This window comes from Mytilus trossulus, chromosome 4 (assembly GCF_036588685.1).
Source record: "Mytilus trossulus isolate FHL-02 chromosome 4, PNRI_Mtr1.1.1.hap1, whole genome shotgun sequence".
In the NCBI taxonomy this organism is placed as follows: domain Eukaryota; kingdom Metazoa; phylum Mollusca; class Bivalvia; order Mytilida; family Mytilidae; genus Mytilus; species Mytilus trossulus.
Genome location: NC_086376.1, coordinates 23,940,124 through 23,949,337, shown reverse-complemented (window position 1 = coordinate 23,949,337; position 9,214 = coordinate 23,940,124). Strand labels below are relative to the sequence as shown.

At 31.0% G+C, this 9,214-nt stretch overlaps 1 protein-coding gene and 1 long non-coding RNA gene across 4 annotated transcripts in view; one reads left to right on the top strand and one right to left on the bottom strand.

Annotated features, from left to right (window-relative positions):
- The window catches only part of LOC134714916 (uncharacterized), a 60,464-nt gene that overhangs the window by 2,555 nt on the left and 48,695 nt on the right, over positions 1 to 9,214 (top strand). The gene's annotated exons all lie outside the window — the stretch shown is intronic.
- On the bottom strand, positions 3,876 to 8,207 carry LOC134714915 (uncharacterized). The gene is made up of 3 exons (XR_010106589.1): positions 8,096 to 8,207; positions 5,853 to 5,940; positions 3,876 to 4,482 (listed from the first exon to the last, which is right to left on the bottom strand). It is a non-coding gene; the product is annotated as an uncharacterized LOC134714915 (long non-coding RNA).

Below are 9,214 nucleotides of genomic sequence, written 5' to 3'. Positions count from 1 at the left end.
AATAAATCTAAATTGAAAAAAGGAATTCTAAAATAGAGCTACACACAAAACAAAAATGCTCTGCTCTAAAGATTTTCTTTCATAAATGAAGTCTGAAATATATCCATAATAAATTCACCGTATCAAATGCATATATGAGAACACCTACTTAAAAACTGTTACACGTCGCATACTATGTTTAGAGACATGCATAATAAATCTAAATTAAAAAAAAAGGAATTCTTAAAGTTTACTCTGACAAATTTTAAACTAACCTCATTTCAACAAGTTTAAATTACATGTTCTAAAATAGAGATAAGAATTGTTTGTATTGTAGTAAATTGAAGTCTTTGATATTTCATTTAAATACGATATTGAACATCACTAAGAGCCAATAAATACAATAATTTTGTGTTTTATAAATTAGTGCCTTCAATAAATAAAAGTCTTCATAGAACAGTCTCATTTTCATACCGGTATTCGAAATGACTCGTTGCTTTTACAACAAATATGTCATAATAACATGCCTAGATCTTCTAGATAAATATACAAAAAGCTAATTTTAGACAATGTACCCTCCTAAGCCTTGAAGTGGCTAGTCACATATAGTTAACGGCGTTTTTCTCACAATGACTTTCTACATATAAAAAAGAAGATGTGGTATGATTGCCAATGAGACAACTGTCCAAAAAAAAATTAAAAAAATGACACAAACATTAACCACTATAGGTCACTGTACGGCCTTCAACAATGAGCAAAGCCCATACCGCATAGTCAGCTATAAAAGGCCCCGATAAGACAATGTAAAACAATTCAAACGAGAAAACTAACGGCCTTATTTATGTAAAAAAAATGAACGAAAAACAAATATGTATCACATAAACAAACGACAACCACTGAATAACAGGCTCCTGACTTGGGACAGGCACATACATGAATAATGTGGCGGGGTTAAACATGTTAGCGGGATCCCTTCCCTCCCCCTAACCTGGGACAGTGGTATAACAGTACAACATAAGAACGAACTATAAAAATCAGTTGAAAAAGGTACCTCCATAAGCCTGGATGTGTTGTGGCTGGTCACATATAAGCAAAGTAACATAATTAAAAACCATGTCATTGACAAAACATTAAGTTTTTGGAAGCAACTGAGACCTGGCGAAATTACATTTCTTAATCAATTCATAGAAATGGGCCTATGGGAGACAACTCCTGATTGATTTTATTAGATTTTCTATTTTCTCAAACTACATTGATATTTTCTGGAAGTTACTTTCGTTCTTCAAAAAGGAGTGCAATAATTTAGATAAGTTGGAAGTAATGAACAAACCTTTAAATGAAAGAATCCAAACAAATTTCATTTCATCAGATAACTTTGAAAATTTATCGTTTTGAATTTGCCTCGGAGTTGAATATTTTTTGTGATTTTACTTCTTTTGTTATAGTGAAACAAGAAAAAGCTATCTGGTTGTTTCAGTTGGATATGCAACGCATTTTTTTTTAATAAATTTTCCTTCATTTTTTCATTTAGGAGTTTCGTTTTGGGTGCATTAAGTATATTCAAATCAAACATTCAATGTGCATAAAATATTGTCACATATTTATTTGAATTTACTACTTAGATGTTATTTGATTTTGCTTCTTACATGTTACATGCGACTTTAATTGGATTGCTTGAACATATTCAGAAAGAAATGATAAATTAAAAATGTTTTGTGTGGATTTCACATTATGATATGTACATGTATTAGCTAAAAATAATTTCGGAGTATACCTGGCAGGCTCTTTCTCTCTTAAATCTATTCGGATTTGTGTGCATAAATACTGTGAAGATTGTTTGGATTTCGCTCTATATCAGATGGAATCTAGCAATAAATGTCAAAGGTAAAAAACTTCAAAAAAACAAATGCAAGAAGCAGAAATAAGTTCAACCAGCATGTTCCTGTGGCTTTAAATGTTTAGTAGAGGCAACATGGGTTAACACTGTTCAATAGTCGGGTCACACACCAATACCGATGTAAACGCATCGCCTATAAGAAAACAACAACATAACAAAAGAAACACTTAACCGATACAAAAACAAACGCTTTGGTTATCAGTGAATAGTTTTACCAACTAATTTTTGAAATGATCCAGAAAGACTTTTAAAGGCAAATTCAGTGCCTTAATTTCTCTCCAAGTGGAAATTTTGAGCTTTTCATCATTTGTCCACATCTGATGAGCAATTTGATCAGAAAAATGCACACAAGGTAGCCAGCGCCTGCATATGAATCTTCGTATAACCTAACCTCTCGGGAAGTCTCTGAATTTGCGCTAAAGACTAGAATATACCGTTAAACAATCCTTAGACATTGTCTTACTCCTGAGATAGTTTTGTGAAATTGGCCCCATATATTCAAGGATAACAACATGACACCAGTTTATTGTGCAGTTGTAGCATCATATATTTTAGTATGACTTTTGAGACAATCCAATTAGTGAAATGTGTCACGGCTTATTCTCTGTATGTGTTGGAATTAATTGTGAACTTTCAAAACAGATATTTTACTTGAGTCAGTATTTACGAAAAACTCAAGTTTCAATAGTGTTGTATGTCATTTAAGGTGGTACCTAACACTACAGGGAGATAACTCTGTAAAGTCAGCTAAACGTTTTAATTTCGTTGTGTTGTATAAGGAATATTAAGCTTCTCAATGATCAAAATTGGTGTTTGTAAAACTGCTATATAACCAGTGTAATTTTTCTGACAAAACGGTTGATTCCAAATTTTTTTTTTTTTTTATATTTTTGTTAAAGGGTCAAAGGTAATACTTTGACAAAATTTTATGAAAATTAAACGAGCCAAATTAATTTTAGTGAAAGTGTTGGGTACCACCTTAAGTTGAGGGAATCTGTTTTATATAAAATTTAAATGTGTTTATCATATATTTTTATATTATTCGTGAGAATGACACTGATAAATGTTTAATATGATGATTGTTCCTTTAAAAAAATCATATAATCCTTCCTTTTATATTAATTTTAAACTAAGTCCTATATGAAATAGAAAGAGATCCTCGACACACACAATTACCTACATTTTCACTAGTTCTTGTAAAAGAAATTGTATATTGAGTATTACACTGGACACTTTTAATTTGCAAAACACTCATTTGCAAATCCGCCGCCGCCTCAAACAAGAGCTACAATGTCATGAATATAACCAAAATGTGCGGAATTACATGGGATTCAATAATTTCATTGGTTTTCTACTGTTACTAGCATATTTATTTTGCTATTTGATTTATAAAAACATGGGATTTTCAATATCCCATGGGACAGGGCAAAATCCCATGGGATTGACCATTATCCCATGGGATTTTGGTTAAATCCCATGGGATTTTTTTTGGTCCCATGGGATAATTGTAGTCCCATGGGATATTTGTTGTCCCATGGGACAAAAAAAATCCCATGGGATTTTCAATATCCCATGGGACAAAATAAAATCCTATGGGATTAAAATTATAAATATATATATATAAATATAAAGTTATGTGTATGTTACAGTGAATGCTGTTTGGTAGTAAAATGTTTTAAATGTATACAAGTTTTTTTTATATTTTTTATATACATGTATACATATATATATATATTTTTTTTTTTCTTTTGTCACAAACATGTTTTTTATTTGTTTATATGACAATAAAGATCATTATTATTTTGGAATGTATAATAATATTTACAGTCAAAGAATAAAGTCCGTTCACTGAAACAAAATGATGAAATGTCTAAATAAATGAAAAAATATTGTTTTGAAATCTTTGACTTGTTTATTCTATTTTGAAAAATAGAACTGAAAAATATTTTATATTCTGACTGAATAGTTTACTCTTTTCATGAGGCAAGATTTTCTTTGTTATAGTTTCATTGCAATACTTGCATATGCAAACAATTTGAATTAGATATACCTTTGTAGTGTACATAATAGTATGCTTATATTTGCAAATTTATAATATAAACACTTTTTGTTAAAGTTTTTGTTTTCTTTATTCACAACTTGCTATGTACAATTATTCAGTCCACTATATAAGAGTGAAGTCAATAAATAATTTCATTCACTAGAATATTCCTGCAATTCTTAGACAAAACATTTTTTTCAATCTGTTCTTCAAAGATCTTCCTCTGTACATCTTTATTAAATGGAGAGATTCAAATGAGAAGACAAAGCAATTTTATTTGGACAACAACATTCTAATATTTTGTTCATTCGTTCCATCTTTCAATTGATAATTACATTGTTGTATTTCTATGATCAAGTTCTTGTGCATCAATGATCGTGATGATATGACTCCTTTTTGTTTATAGTCCTCATGTTGAAATTTCCTCTTTCAAATAAATTTAGGAAAATACACATTCCATTTCAAATTAATAAAAAAAGTCACACTATGGAGAAAAATATCAGCTTTAAGTTTTCCGTTCAGTATTGATCTGTGAATGATGACTATGAAAATCGAGATGTCTGACCTACAAATACACAAACTCAAAAATTATCGGTGAAGAAATAAATAAAATGGCTATTTTATCATGTTTATGATTATTATGATGAACTTTCTTTTGAATATTCAAGTAATAAATTATAGAAATCGCTTAACTTTTATAATAGTTTAGTTAAAGTACAGCTTATTTAAAAATTATAATAAACAAGAATTCGTCCAAAGTACACAAATGCCCTACTCGCACTATCATTTTCCATGTTCAATGGACCATGAAATTGGATAAAAAATATAATAAGGCAATAAAATTAGAAAGATAATATCATAAGGAACATGTGTACTAAGTTTCAAGCTGATTGGACTTCAACTTCATCAAAAACTACCTTGACCAAAAACTTTAACCTGAAACATGCACTTTCATTTTCTATGTTCAGTGGACTGTGAAATTGGGGTCAAAAGTTTAATTTGGTTAAAAAATTAGAAAGATCATATCATAAGGAACATTTGTACTAAGTTTCAAGTTGATTGGACTTCAACTTCATCAAAAACTACCTTGACCAAAAACTTTAACCTAAAGCGGGACAGACGGACGAACGGACGGACGGATGAACAAAACGACAGACAGACGGAAGAACGGACGCACAGACCAGAAAACATAATGCAGCTCTACTATCGTAGGTGGGGCATAAAAATAAAGGCCACCGATGAGTTAAAAAAGATATTACATTACAATTGCCTTTTTGCACCAAAGGGAGATAATTTGGAGCTTTTTCAATGATATATACATTTTAAAAGTCATCTGGGGCCAAACCGAATTGATTGTTTTGAATGATTTGAATGATTTGGTGTACCATATGATACAGTTATAAATAAAATGAGTTATGAAAAAAAATTATTAAATATTTTTCTGAAATTGTTATACCCAAGAGCCTCCTTAAAAGTCATTTGATCTCTATCATGTCTATTGGAGAAATGTCTCATTGGAAATTAGACTGCTAAGTGTTTTTTTTTTTTTTATATCAACCCAGCCATATTATACCTGTCCAATATCAGGAGCTTGTACATAGTTCAGTGGTTGATGTTGGTTCATATCCGTCATTTTTATTTTTCCTAATTTTTTGTTTTTATAAATTAGTCTGGAATATTTGACGTTTGAATTGATGCTCTGTTTCAAATTTGGTTAGTGTTGTCTTTTATAGATTACTATAACATGTATAGGGTATGGGTTTTCTCATTACTTACACATGTTACAGGTCATCACTGACCTCTAATAAGTAATTACAATGCTTACATCCACTTAATTGAACTCTGATGGATAGTTTTCTCAATCATACCACATCTTATTTTAATAAATATTTAATCATTATTCAAGGACAAAAACTTTTATAACAGTGGACTTACCATTTAGGCTTTGTTGACCTCTGTAAATCTTATTTTGTTGATAATTTCTTCTGTTTATAGTTTCCTCTTTATCTTTAATGTTCTTGCCCTACACATAAAAGAGTAAACATCATTTAATGACAAAAATAACTACTATTACATAATTAGTAGGCAACTGAAAATTTTGCCTTATTTGTATATAACATCAACTTACTCATCATTCTTGCTGTTCAATATCATGAATATTATCATTATTCTATGAATCAGAGGTCACAGTAAAATTAACATTGGCAGGCAGACATTTTTTTTATATGATACCTTGTAGTCATTCCATACAACAACAAGTAGACCTATGCTTAGAAAAACTGATAAAATGACAAAACCAAGAAAACTTATCATTGACCAAAGAACAATAAAATGCGGTCATGGTTTATATATGAATCTGCCATTCAGACATGCACACCTCAAAATTGTTTCATATCTACCAAATATAATCTACCTGTTACTTTAAACATATGATAAACTGACAAAACAATGCAGTGTTTCATTGACCAATGAACTATGAAAATGAGGTCAAGTTCATATAAAATATGGCAGACAGATATGTGTATCTTACAATTATTTCATTCACTAAGTAAAGGGGCCTTATTGCTTACAGTATCCAGAAAAAAGACCAAACCACAAAAACTAAACATTTTCAAAGTTCCTTATACCCTGCCAATTTGTTATGGATGTGCCTCTTCCAACTCAGGATCCTATAATTCAGTGATTGTCATTTGTTTATGTGAAACATATCTGTTATTCATTTTTTTTGTACATAAATTAGGTTGTTAGTTTTCAACTTTCAACTTGGCTATCATGTGTAAAATCATACAAGTGTTCGGAAAACAGGAAGTTGTGGAGTGATGAAACTGAAAATGCATCACACAGTATAGCTGACTTATTTAACCCTGAAACCAAATTTCAGAAATCCTTCTATTGTAGTTCCTGAGGAAAATGGGACAAAAAATATTCATTGGACGGACTGACTGACGCAAGGATGGATGGACAGACAGGGGTAAAACAGTATACCCCATTTTTTAAAGTGGGGGTATAATTTTTATACGGGGGTATAAAAACCCTTGCAAGATGTCAAAACAAAAAGAAGTAACCTAATTCTTACTTGTTAGGGGCTATTAATTTATTGTCGGTTATACATATAACAATACAACATAAGCTCTGTAGAGCTTTTATCCGACATACATACATGACAAGCAAAATACATTTGTACATGAAACATAAAGCTCATCACTGAGATATCATAGTAGTCTCAGATAGAAGGAGACGGGGTCAACCAAACTCCCCTTTTCAATCTAAATGTAGGACAGAAAGTCACAGTCAAAAAGTCACACACTGTCACAGGACAAAAAGTCACAATTTAGTTTTGAGATTATTTTTCTTTGAACAAGAAAACACTCTTTTTGTATTTTTCTTGAAGTTTTATACATGAACATGATGTAGCAACTTTGTAATTAAAATTTATTAAAAACAAATAAATCAGTGCATTAGGTTTGCGCACATTACCATTACATTTGCACCCAAAAATCATTACGTACAACATGTACAATGTGTGCAGCTTTTGATTACATTTGCACGCATTTTTTGACATGTACATTATGTAAATATACAAAAAAAAATATGGTATGATTGCATTTTACAGCTGACTATGCGGTATGGGCCTCTGCTTTGCTCATTGTTGAAGGCTGTATGGTGACCTATCGTTGTTAATGTCTGTGTCATTTTGGTCTCTTGTGGACAGTTGTCTCATTGGCAATCATACCACATCTTTTTTATATTGGCTCATTGTTGAAGGCCGTAAAGACCTATAGTTGTTAATGTCTGTGTCATTTTGGTCTCTTGTGGACAGTTGTCTCATTGGCAATCATACCACATCTTCTTTTTTATATTATGAACAATTTCCTTCAATTAAAAATGAATATATGTAATAAAAAGAAAATATTTCAAAATCTTTTTTCATTTACATTCAAACAATTGTCAACAAATTGTTTGTGACTTTTTGTCGTATCAACTTTGATACTTTATGTCTGAGTAAATACAGAGTTTGACATGTGTCTGACTTTTTGTCCTGTGACTTTTTGTCGGAATGTCCTGTGACTTTCTGTTCGTTTACCTTCCATCTTAATCAGTGAACTGAATAATTGATTTTTGCAGAAGTCCGGGGAATATTAAAAAATCACATGTGCAAATTGAGAGTCAACACTTACACAGGGACTACACAATACTTTTTCAGAATGTCAGCAAAAAGGATCACTGGTGACAGGGGAGTGTAACCGATGAATTGATCCTGAATCAGATAAGATTTTCCCGGTACGTGTAAACACCGCTCAGGAGGACCTCCTGAGTGCACACATGCAGGGCATACAAAGTGCACTTATGACAGACCCTATAAAGTCGTCGTATCTGCACACATGATGAATGCATATATTCGTTATAGATCGTTATACACTTTAAGAGTTTAATTTGCAAGTAACGGCCGGGGAACCTCTTAAGATTTTAAAATAATAATGCTACTAAAAATATATTATTTCCCCCAATTTTCGCAATTTTTCGCTATATTTATTAAATCTTTAGGCGACTGTGCTTTTAGTGAATATAAATGATGACGAGGGCCTCACAAATAAATATAAATATGAAATATACTGGAACATCGATTAGCATAGAAAGTCTCTGTAAAAAGGCAGTCAAATCCTTACAGAACTGTAACTTAATGTTGCATGTTCATCAAGTTCCAGCACCTCACCAAGCACCCTTGCCTTGCATACTAAGATGGCAAACTGGTGTGTGTCAGTATTTTGATATAAAACTGCGTAGTTTCATATAGTTTGATTCAACGTTTGTTTGGTTATTTTTTAAGGATCGTTGTAAAATTATATCTAAATCTTTGTTAAAATACGATTTTAAATTGTTCAATTCTTTCTATTTCATAATTTTGTCAAAGTCTACTTTTTAAAGTTTTAAATTTTAAAGAAAATATTCCATTTTTATTTGAAGAAAATCTTTTTGAACTGTTATGACATGGTGTTGCAAAGCTGATTACAGGTAACTATAACATACAGTAATTTTCCATTACTACGACAGTGCGTGTATTCTCGGGTGTGTATAACGTATAGTTTTCTAGAGAACATCCTGTCTACGTGTAATACAGATTGATGACATTATACAACATTTCTTTTGTTAAATGTGATAATAGGTATCTGTGTGACTGTCCATCCCCTATTTCAACACCACTTAATTTTCGACGAAAAAAAAATAAAAATAATTTATATGAAATTAAGAAGAAAAGTAGCAAATATAAACTTTAGTAATTACGCATTGAGTAAACA